Source organism: Protopterus annectens, chromosome 1.part2 (assembly GCF_019279795.1).
Source record: "Protopterus annectens isolate FY-2018-M chromosome 1.part2, PAN1.0, whole genome shotgun sequence".
Lineage (NCBI taxonomy): Eukaryota > Metazoa > Chordata > Ceratodontiformes > Protopteridae > Protopterus > Protopterus annectens.
Genome location: NC_056727.1, coordinates 36,801,941 through 36,815,093, shown reverse-complemented (window position 1 = coordinate 36,815,093; position 13,153 = coordinate 36,801,941).

Genomic DNA, 13,153 nt, shown 5'->3' with positions numbered 1-13,153 from the left:
TGCCTTGTATTATGCTGTCCTTACATATTTGTTTACTAGGGTTATGTGTAGTTAGAATCTGTTCCTTATACCGTGTGCACATATCCGTGGTTGCTAGCAGGCGTTCTGGTCATGAACAGGTGCTGCCGAATGTGTAGGCTTACTTAGCAATTGCATGTTCAATGAACATTTTTGCTGGCCTTGCTAAAGAGAACAGAGCACATAGGCTTAGCATGTTGTGTACACACGTTAATGAACCCTGTGGTAATTTTCAAATAAAGGCAGAGATGTAGTACTCAGTAGTTTAAAGCTGCTAAACACTTATGCAATGTGCATGTGGTATATACTGTCTCTGCCCTTTTAAGATTATTGGGTTTTGGAGGAGTTTTTAATAATCAGTATGTACCATAATGTATTTCAAATTTTGAAAAGTAGTGTGCATGAAGTGTTATTGTTTATGTTGATCTGCGATGCTGCATGCAATAAAAGATACTTGTTTGCTCCAACTAATGCAGAAACCTGACAATTCTGATTTGATCTTCAAAGTAAAGTGCATGTGTAATGTGACCAATTCTGACATATATTATGTTTTCTGCCTGTCAAAAATATTTGCATAGTTCATTTTTACTGCTTTGCTATAATTCTTGCAAACTATGTATATCTAAACTATTTATATACAGATATTCATACAAGAACATAACAGCTGCTTGTGACTGCATTTATAAAATTTAGAAAGTGTGCTATAAATAGGGTGGCCATTGTGGTGCAGTGGTTAGCATTGCAGCCTCACAGCAAGAGGTTCTCTGGTTCGATCTTTGGCTGGGGTGCCTTTTGTGCAGAGTCTGCATGTCCTCCCTGTGGTCGCATGAGTTTTTTCTGGGTGTTCTGGTTTCCTCCCACATCCCAAAGACATGCTGTAGGTGGATTGGACACTGTAAACTAGATGTGAGTGCATGCATGTGTTTGCCTTCTGTGGAAGGTTGGGTGGGGTGCCAGGCTGACAACTCAACATTGTAAAACTTCACTGTCAATCTTAAGTGGACAGGGGATCCGCTGTGGTGACTCCTAATTGGGAAAAGCTGAAAGAAGAAGAAGAAATTGTGCTATAAATATGTATAACTGAGAACCGTTGTCAATACAACTTAATTCAGTATGTAAAAATATAGCCCTGGCACATTTGTAGTTAGATGCTAACATAAGTGCAGATACTTATTAATCACTGACATTGCTATAAGTAGACATACAGTATCTTACTTGTACCTGCACAATGTATCCAAGTTCTTTAAATGTCTTTCATGAATATATATATATATATATATATATATATGTCATCAGATATGCAAGGTATGGTACATGTGTGTTGAGAGCTTATTTGCCAGTACATGTTCTAACAAGACTACTAAATCTAAGATTCACAATCGCCAGATCTATTGTAATGTCTACTCACCTTGTTAATGATGACAACATAGTCAATATAAACTGTATAACTGGTATATACTTTACAAAATGTTTTGAATTGCAATAGTGCATGACTTTGTGTGATATGCACATAAGCTAAGGCTTTAAAAACATTGCTATGAAGTAATATATGTTTTCATAAACACCACTTCCTATTCACTGATTTCTGCCAGACTGAACATGTGAAGCAGTGACTAGTCATAAGTTGCTCATAGACAGCTGAATACTAGGACTACAAACAGTGTAACCACATAATGTGCAGAGGGATTTATTATATAAGAAGTGTTAAAGACATTTCTACATTCCCTAACAAACCACATTTTTGTACTTGTGAGCCCACAACTACATTGCATACTTGTGAAACAAATGCTGTAACCATCAAATAGACCTCATGTGGAATCACTGTAATTTTAAGGACCAAACCTACATAACTCTGATTATGTCATTTTGGATTACTGTGATATGTAATGACCTACACATCACACACAGGCATTTCATTATGCTCTGAGGATAGAACTGGATGACAACTACTGCCATTTAACACAGGATACTGGGCAATGCTGGAGGTGCTATTAACTACATAGAACACAGGCAATCAGAACTACGGCAGATTCTAATGGTCAGATGTATCTTGTCTAACCTCACCATTGAGCACACATTGATGAGTCCTGCAGGTATCGTTCTCAGCCAATAGAACATCTCAGTAAGCTTTGGAGGATGCACTTCATCAAATGGATCCTTGATCAACAGCTTTTTGCATCTCAGTGATGGAAGACAAAGGGACCACAGCAGGAGCTGTCAGTACAATATTTCCATCACATCTCATTTTCTGGAAATCATTGGATTTTGCAGACTTCTTAGGTGATTACTTACTTCAATCCACAATGGAACAGACTTATCTCTTGTTGGGTCAAATAATCTATGGCAAGGAACTGGTATTCAAATTAAAATTTTTACTCTTGAATTTCTACCATTCAGCCGACATGTAAGACATTGAATGGAAAAGTGCAATAGTCTCCTACTTAGTGTTTTTCAACTCTTCTGTCTTCCTCTTTATCTCTCTCACTTTCAACTTTCTCTGTGCACACAATCATAGCAAGTAATAGGGCTGGATTCATGAAGGCTTGCACGGAGTCTAAGAGTAGAGTAAGATTCCAGCAAGCCAACATGTCCGACGAGCGATCCAGGAACAGCTATCAGGGGCGTGCAACTGAGCTCTCTAAACTAGTCCTACACGGACAGGGCTGGGATATGCAAATTACCTCAATTGCAGGCAAAAGCCATGCAAATTAGGTAAATTTGCGATCCAGGAAACCCAAACCTGTCCGAGTAGGAGTAGTGTTATCTGCAGAAATGTACTCAGTTGATAACTGAGTACGGTTCTGCAAATAGCAAAACGGAGCCATGTTAGCAGTAAAAAAAGCATGCATTCACAGGAGGAAGCATGCCAATGGCCAAAAATATGGCCATTGCCAATGGGAAGTGATGCAAATTAAAAATAAAAATTTTTTTTTTAATCCTGATCTCCAGGGTTTAAACGTAGTGCAGCGCCATGCAAACGCACTGCGCCCTAAAAAGCAGAAAATGAATAATTAAGATCCACAAATGTGGCTTTCATAGCTAAAATGAATTTACAATGCAAGGGAAAGGCAGGCTGAAGACAACATGGCCACCGAGTAGAGGTTGCTAAGGGGGGAAGCTCAGTCTAAGAGATGTAACTAAGCATTAGTAGGCAATCCTATGAAAATGAGAGTTATGATAGTGAATCACAAGTTCACATAGCAAATGAGCACAGTCAGTGGAGTGTAGGAATAGGATAAGAGGATTAACAGAGTAGAAGATAGGTGACATCACGAGGGGGTATGTATGAAAGGAGTGCAGCTCATTGGAGCAGAGGGACATGTGTCACCTTACATTTACATAATAGCGAAAGACGTGTGTCAACAGGTAGGCCAGGTAAAGTCAAGAAATCGAAGGTGTATGCTGTGGATAACACCAAAGTTTCTTGCTGAGCATGCATGCACGTGTGTGTGCGCCAGTAAACCCGAGTTAGACAGTGTACGCACGTGTAAGTGTGTGTGCGCGCGTATAGGCTTGAGAAAGCATATGTACGGCTGTGTAAACAGTAGTAAGCGTGTTTGCGCCAGTGTGCGCACGTGTTTTAACAAGAATAAGCAAGTTTTGGTCCGTGTAAGCATGTGTGCGTGCATGTGAGCTGGTGTGTGCGTGTTTGCATTTGTTTGCGCGGGGCTGCCCCCTGAGGAAACAGAAAGGGTAAAGGAAACACAACAAATAGTAGGAAGTTAACCAGGGAGTACTAGCAGAGCTAGCAGGTGAAAACAATCAGAATAAGCCAATTACACAGGCATTACACTAGCCCAGCCCAGCCCAGCACTTAAAACTCAGCAAAAAACATTCCAGTATGTTTTTCTCAGACACACTGCAACACTTTAGTAAGCTAATAGAAGTGAAAACTGAAAAAGCTTTACTGAGGTAAAGAAATGTTAGGGGCTGCCATTGCTGTCATAAGGTGACATATGCAACATGCTGAGGGTGGTGACAATGCAAATGCTGCTGAGCAGCCCACAGTGAGGAGACAGAGAAGAGTGTACAGACCCAGGGTAACCTACCAGGGGCTACATGAGCTGCAGATAGTGGAGTGCTATAGAGTGGACAGAGAGCTCCTGCAGCAAATTGTTGAGCTGTGCAGGCCACACCTCACACACAGAACCAACAGAGGGGAACCCATTCCAGTGGAAACCAAGGTATGTGTTGGCCTAAGAATATTAGCAACAGGTACCTTCCAGAGACCAACTGGCGATATTATGGGGATTTCACAGCATCAGCATCTAGGGTACTGAACCAGTTCCTGAATGCCATGGCAGCACATGTCAGTGATCATGTATATTTCCCCAATTCCCGTGAGGTATTGGCCAGCAATATGCATCTCTTCCAGCAAATACCGGAATACCCTGAGGTAGTGGGTGCAATAGACTGCATGCACGTTTTCATCAAAGCACCAGCCGGTGAGCGGGGTAGGATCTACTATAACCACAAGGGTTACCCCTCCATCAACTGCCAGGTCATGTGTGATGCCCAGGGCATAATAATGAATGTGTGTGCTGGCTGCCCTGGAAGCTACCATGACTCCCATATCTGGCATCTGACACAGCTGTACCAGACATTTGCCAATGGGGACATCTCTCATGGTCACTTAGTGGGGGATGCTGGATATGCTCTTGAGCTGTGGTTGATGACACCCATCAGAAATGCACACACACCTGAACAGGAACGCCATAATGAGGCACATGCACAAACACAAAATGTAACGGGGCGTGTGTTTGGGCTGCTCAAGTCACGGTTCTGGTGCCTGGACACATCTGGTGGAGCCTTGCAGTATTCATCAACTACATGTACCCAAATAGTCATGGTATGTGCTATGCTACACAATATGATCCTGCGAAAACAGCTGCAGCAGGGGCAGCATAGGGCCGGGCACAAAAGCCCCCCACCATTGCCAAGGCCATCACAGGCAGAGCGTGACTCGGAGGAGGAACAACCTGAGCCTGCCCCAGTAGGCAGAAGGAGATGCCCCCAGTATGCTTTGGCCTTGGCAAAGAAGCAACGCATAGCATATACACTGGCTCAGTAGGAATGCTGGAAATTATACCTATCTCCGACTCGCACATATAGTAAAATCAATGCCTAACTTGACACTACCTGTTAACAAACATGTATAGAGAGTGTAAAATGTGCATCCAACATAGGCAGCCCTGCAGCACCACCGGAGGCAAGATTGCTATGTGTTAAGCAATATAAAGCACTGCTAAACAGCTCTCACCACTATTTAGTATATGTGAACAAAATTGCACACACTAAGTAACACAACTACAGGCAATGTTCAGCAATGTTGGGCAACATTGAGCAATGTTGTGCAAGTCTGGTCAAATGTGGGTATAGTTCAACAAAAGCAGGTTAACAAGTTCATATTTACTTCACTATTCTTGAAGCAGTCTGTTCTGCCATGTATGAAAATATGAAGCAGTGACAGTCCTCGAATCAAGGATACAGTGCACTATAGTCAGAGAACAGAACCACTAAACCATGATAGTATGTCAATAATCAGCTGGCATGAAAAAAATGTTGATAAGTCAATGCTAAGTATCTAATGGAAACCTTGCATGCATAGCATAATCCCTGTCGAGTCAAGACACAAAGGTGAGGCCTGCAGTAATAATAGAACTTGATATTCAACACACATATAGTATAAATGTTAATATTGGTAATGTTTACACACATCAACAAATGTAGTGGACCTCAGACAGCAACATACTGCAAGGTCACACTGGGCATGCTCACACACTTGAAACTATGAGACAAATGTCAGGCAACAAAGCACTGAAAGTCTGAACTGGGCATGCTCACACACTTAGGTAAAATTTGAGTATAGCTTTAGGTATAACTTAGGTATAGTTTGAGTTTTAGGGTGGGAGGGTGGCATAATGGTTAAAGTTTTTACCTTACAAACACAAGGATCAAAGTTTGATTCTCACATGGGGTAATTGGCTAGGCTTAAAATGGCTCACAAGGGCAGTTAGCCTAGTACTAACCTATGAACCTATAGCAGTGGGCCACACATATCCCACAGTTGCAAGTGTCAACCCAGGAACCTCGCACTATTCACCAATCCACCATGTGCAAACAGTGATATGACAACAGACACAATATAAAATAGTGAAATACTGTCACAATCAAATATGTAATGTAGAAACCTAGGTTGTTCATAGGAAGTGGTAAAGCAAAGAAGAAACAAAACCTGCAATCAGTACCATCACTGAACAATGTGCATTCTGAACATTAGCATAGGTTCAGATGTTGACACTAGGCTATCTGCCCTATGGTATGAAGAAGCCTAGTCACAGTGTGTTTGTAGTCTGCAATCATGCTAGATCAGTACACTGTGCCTGTCAATAGTAGGTCACAAAAGATATCTCACATATGTTCATGTCATTCTGCCTCTGTCTAGCAAGGACCCATAACATATCCAAGGGCTAAACATACGATCACCCGTCCACCTATGAAGATGTCACCTGTAGGTGTTCAGCATGGGCCTGTGCATATGTGGTACTGTGATCACATTCCCGAGTGAGTGGAGCCTCTGTGATGGTAATATGCCCCTCCAGCATGTCCTATTAACATCATTACTCATGTACCTGTCCCTGGAGCATGTAGCTGTAAGGGACATTGATATCCTCACGTGGAGCCTGTCCATCAATGCTGTGATGGATATGGCATCAAAGAAAAGGCACAGACTGCATCCAAGTAGGCAGTAAGCAACTGAGGAGAGCTGGGGTCACCATAGCCAAACTGCGCACACCATCTGTGTGAGTCCCCAGATCCACTTGGTATGTAAATCAGTGTACATTCCAGTTGCTGCAGGTGTTGGGTAAGGTACATCCGAAATGGGCCATTGTATCCAAGCATGTGCCAGATAACTACAGGGTCACAATGACCCCACCTGATCTGGATGTAAAACTGTATGGGCTAAGGTTGCCTAAATAGAAGGTGTGTCCAACAACATTGGCAACGTGAATGTCAAAGTCAAGATTACTAAGTATTCGTGTCCACAAATCACAAACCACACACACTGTATGTGATGTATCATCACTTATGTGGTAATGTGTGTGCACGATGTTACTACCAAAGGTGATGACTATGCATCTAAAGTAAGGTAGCTGTAGACCATGGCTCTGGCACCAGTCAGCCATCCCTGTGAGACACTTTCTGAGGATGCCTGTGCCAGCTGTGGAGTCAAATATGGCACACAGTTTGCAGCCATCTGCAAACATGGTCATCCATATTCCCTCTGTGTTAGCCAGTATGTATCAGAAATATATACAGAACAAGAGAGGTCCCAGGACTGAGCCCTGTGGGATGCCACATGTAACTGGTGTATAGTCAGACATGGCACCTGCAATACTGACCATGTGTGTGCTATCCATGATCCAGTTAGCAATCCAGATTGTGACATATATGTAGATATTGAATCTGGTCATCTAATGTGTAAAGGCCAAGTAGGGTATTGTGTAGATGTGGTGTGCGAGCTCCAGGTAGGCTGTGTGGACAACCCTGTGTATGTCTATGGACCTGTTAACTGTTTAAAGACATCAAACATCTGCAAGAGGCAAGATATGTCCACAACAATACCAAATTGTGTAGGATCCAGTGTCTGTATGTTCACAATGTGTATGTGTATGTGTTCCATGATGATACACTCCCTAGCATAGCAGACCAGGATAGTTAGGCATATATTGTGATAATGTCCAGGGTCCCTTGTGGCACCAGCACTGTGTAGCAGGTACACTGTATCTGTACACCATTCCATGGGTACACATCCTGTAGTAACTGTGATATTGAACAGTGACATAATGTGAGTATGAAGTTTGTCATGAATCTCGTGTATGCCACAGTCTGGGACACTATCTGGTCCCACTGATGCTGTGTTGTCTGCTATGGAGAGGGCATCACACACATGTTCATCTGTGATGTCAGGGAGGGTACAACCTGTTGTGATGGACATGTGCACTGCAGGGGGGATGGGGGGAAACATTCCCACTGAACCTGTTATCCAGGATGTTCGCAATGTCAGTGGGTTCACTGTATCATTTGTAATTATGCAGTAACTCACAGCATATCTGTGAGTTCCCACGCAGGTCCCTGACATAACTACATAAGGCCTTGTGATTATCCACAGTGTCTGTTGCAAGTGTCTGTTAGAAGTGGGCCTTAGATGAATCAACAACTGATCATAGCTATACCATAGTACTGATCAGAGATGCCTTCCAGATTGTGATTGCGCTCCATATTGTAGTGGCCTCCTCCTGTCCATGTACAGCTCAGTAATGGCCATGGTCCAGTAGACAGGTCCCCTGCCTTTGGAGGAGTGAGTCTTGTAGTTATCTGGGATAGCATGATCCATGAATTCCAGTAGTTGTTCATAGAATGTGCTTGTAAAGTATGTAGTTGTCTGAGCCATAATTAACACTGTCCCAGGGTCATTGAGGGATACCACCTCAGTATGTACAAGTGTGATATTTGCTCATGAGAAGTATGCCACTGAGATCACATAGGATGTGTGTGCGTGTATGGGATATGTATGTCTAGTGAGATGAATGTATGTTCCAACCTTAACAATTACAGGTATACCACTGTTGTGGACCATAGAGTCCCCATGTGTGTGATGATCAGGTACCACATGTATAACCCCCTGTGGGTGTGGTGACCAGGTCTGCCCTAGCATTTGAGTGTAACAATCTTAGCAACTGTTGTGCGAGGGTGTCACTGCATGAGTAGTATACCCAGTCAATGTTTGTGTATTTGAAGTCACACAATATAATGGTGTTTGTTGAGACCTTTGAGTGCTTTAGTGAGCCTGAACCAGGTGTTTGTTACTTCACATATATCGACAGATGCCATACTGATGTGAGTCCTGAGTACATGCATTCTGAGGGTTAGACATCAGTTGTTGAGCACCATCACTGTCCATTTCCTGTACCCTGTAATGTCTATGGCTGTGGTTATGTCCTCTGACCCTCACTTCAAACAGCCACTATGTGTGTGTCAAGAGCCTAAGGCAGACTGTGAAAGCCTAGGGGTGACAGCTGCATGGCATCCATAGCAAATGTACATGGCATGTTGAGCATGTAATCCCAGGCTGACAGATACTGGATCCCCTGTGAATGACAACGATATGTTAGGCAACTGTTAAAACTGATCATATCATCTGTATACTGTGACATAGTACTTGGTGAGTGTACACAAGGTCAGGGTCATACTGTCCTGGCCTACATGATTAGAGAGCCCCTGTATGTCTCTTGTCATGTAGTCCAGGGAGGAATGTCTGAGGGTCTACACACCGGAATGCTCAATGATGGAGCGATATTTGTACTTGCAGTGGATTGAAACAGTGCATGTGTCATGTGGCATATCCTGGCAGCCGACAGAGCACAAAGTGACCTTCACCTTGATCAGCCTGGTGAGTGGGATGTCAGTCTGACCGACAATTACACTCACCTAATACAGTTGTATGAGGTGTGTTGTGTAGGCCTACGGGCAGTGACTGTATGGCACAATGACTTTGTGAACTATGTGATGATATGTGTGTATGGTTGTGTGTTAGCAGTCATTTGTGTGTCTGCTTTGGATGTCTCAGCTGCTTAGGCAGAGTACAATTAGATGCTCCAAGTATGTCATTGTGTGTCAATGTATACAGTTTGTTGTTCTCATAGGTGCATGTGTGACTGTATTTGTGGTGTGTGTGGTTACCTTCACCACCCAATAGACTGTGCCAGTCATGGCTTGGGAGAGCTCAGCCTCCTGTCTTTCTATACAGTTGCACCTCTCACAGATATCTGAGTTTGTTGGTAGGAGGACAGTGTTACCTATGTACATAAGGCAGTTGTAACAATGCGTCAGAATTCCAATATGCACCAGCTGTACTGGAGAGTACACACAAAACCGACCATTGGACATGCCAAGATATGATGATGACATACACTGTCGACTGATCACAAAGGATCAGTAGTGTGTCAAGTTGTGTAAAACAGTATAACGGGTTTTAGTGTTCAGGTTTATTGTTGCTGTGGAAAGATAATCTGCAAAGGAGTACAGACAGAAACATTACACCTCCTTTAGCTAGGTGATAAATATCGATGTGCAGTCATATATGTCCTCAGTCAGGGTCAACTGTACCTGACTGACAATGTCAACATCCTGTCAGACAGGCTTATACATCCATACCCACCTCCCAGTGACAAAAGGCCATAACATCATACCAGGAGATATCACACGTAGAATGTGTAAACTGGTCCCCACAATGCCAAATGAATCCCATCGCGTGGATGTTTCCCCATATGTGTCATAAGTGAACGACAGGACAAACAGACACTGCACCCAAACAGTCTGTTGAGCCTCACACTCTCTACAGGATCTTACACCGTTGAATGTGGTACAGCAACATGTGGCACACCCCACAAGTGTTGGTGCACAACACACCATGGGAACTATATTCCTATAAGCCTACAAAGTCCGAAATGCTAGTCCATGGAGTCCATCATGATTGCAGTCAGGAACAAAGATATTGTAAACTGACAAACACACAACACAAACATCTGTGGTATGTTAATGAGCACATCATGTTCCCCAAACCTGCTAGATATCTTGCAAGACAGCCACCCAGGACAAACACAACTGACAGGAGCAACACAGGTCCCACATAGACCTTGAATAGCCCTTTACCAACATCACAGACACATGTGGTATGCACAAAACCTACAATCCGTGCATGAATATATATTGTCATATGAATAATATGTCCACAGATAGATCACACCAGGTATGAATTGTGTAGTCCTGTTCAAGATGTTCACACCTGCTGACCCACAAGGTTCATTTGTGGGATTGCATAACACTATATGCACACACATAACCATGTCCAGTCTGATGTCAGCAACCTACAAACGTAGCATGTGAATAGAGACCACACAGTAAAGCATGTAGCGCGTCATGTTAATGTGTATCTCACCAGTATCATAACATAGTTAGGTAGGTGTTTGAATTCTGCAATTGCTGAGTGTGTGTGTGTGAGATTGGCTTTCAGAGGAGTAACCTTTTTGGAGACTGTGGAAACACATTAGGAGTGGTGAATACCTCTTTGCCAAGTGTGATGATGTCAGCATCCTACAAATAGAGCTTTTGAAATGAATGCACCCAGTAAAGCAAATAGCGCGTTGTGTTAATGCGTATCTCACTAGTGTCATAATATAGTCAGGTAGGTGTTAGAGTCCTACAAAGCCCAAGTGTATGTGTGTGATTTCCTTTATAAGGATTGGCCTTTTGGAGACTGTGGAAACACATTTTAAAAGAGGTACATCCCTCTTTGGTAAGTCTGATGATGTCAGCATCCTACAAATATTCAAGGAGAACACCAAGCACCCAGAGAAGTATATCGCATGCTGTGTTAATGCGTATCTCTCCAGCAGCATAGTATAGCAAGGTAGGGGTGTGACTCTTGCAAATGCTCAGTGTCTGTGTAAGACTGCCTTTGAGAAAAATGGCCTTTTTGAAGACTGTGGAATACATTAGGAGTGGTGAATCCTTCTTTGCCAAGTGTGATGATGTCAGCATCCTACAAATAGAGCTTTGGAAATAAGTGCTCCCAGTAAAGCAAATAGTGCATCGTGTTAATGCATATCTCACTAGTGTCACAATATAGTCAAGTAGGGGTTTGAGTCCTGCAAGTGTATGTGTATGATTTCCTTTGTGAGGAGTGGCCTTTTTGAAGACTGAGGAAACACATTTTAAAGGAGGTACATCCCTCTTTGGTAAGTCTGATGATGTCAGCATCCTACAAATATTCAAGGAGAACAGAAAGCACCTGCCATGTTAATGCGTATCTCTCTCCTAACATAACATAGGTAGGGGGTTGAACCCTGCAAATGGTGTGTGTGTGTGTGTGTGTGTGTGTGTGTGTGTGTGTGTGTGTGTGTGTGTGTGTGTGTGTGTGTGTGTGTGTGTGTGTGTATGTGTGTGTGTGTGTCTGTGTGTGTGTGTGTGTGTGTGTGTGTGTGTGTGTGTGTGTTTTGGAAACTATGGAAATACATTAGTAGTGGTGAATCCCTCTTTGCCAAGTGTGATGATGTCAACATCCTACAAATAGAGCTTTGGAAAAGAATGTTTCCAGTAAAGCAAATCACATGTCATGTTCATGCGTATTTCACTAGTGTCATAACATAGTCAGGTAGGGGTTTGAGTCCTGCAAACACCAAGTGTGTGTGTGATTTTCTTTGTGAGGAGTGGCGTTTTTGGAGACTGTGGAAACACATTTTAAAAGAGGTACATCCCTCTTTGGTAAATCTGATGATGTCAGCATCCTACAAATATTCAAGGAGAACAAAAAGCACCCAGTAATGCATATAGCGTGCTGTGTTAATGCATATCTCTCCAATAGCATGATATAGGTAGGTATGGGTTTGAATCCTGCAGATGCTGTGTGTGTGTGAGACTGCCTTTGAGAGGAGTGGACTTTTTGGAGACTGTGGAAATACTAATAACAAGAAAATGGAAAAAACAGAATAAAATAAAACTAATAACCACAAATGTTCTCCATTGTGACAGGATCCAGTAAAGGTAGTCCCATAAAACTCAGAGATATATGGTGGTGAAGATGAAATCGCTCAAAGACTCTTCAGTCCATAAACCAGACAGTCTAATAGTACAAGTAGATTTATTAGACAAATGAAACTCAGTATAAATAAATAAGGACCGTTTAGACAAAAGGATTAAGCGCTTTCATTTCCCCCATGGGAAACATCATCAGAATAATTAATGGACTTCTTCTTACGTAAAAATACAAGTCTCTATTAGTTAATTGACTTAATTAAACAACTCAATTAAGATTTAAAAACATGGTTCAGCTCATCTTAATTAGGAAATTCCAAAGGGCTCATACTTAAAAAAATTCCCTTAAAAAACTTTTAAAAAAACACTGTGTCTGGAAATAAATGAATAAAACACATGAAAACAACACCAAACTTTTCTCATCATCTAGATGAGACATAAAACATGAAATATAGCATGTTTAAAATGTATAAAATATATAAATAAATATAAAATATTATATATATATATATATCCATTAATAAATGAATTAAATGAA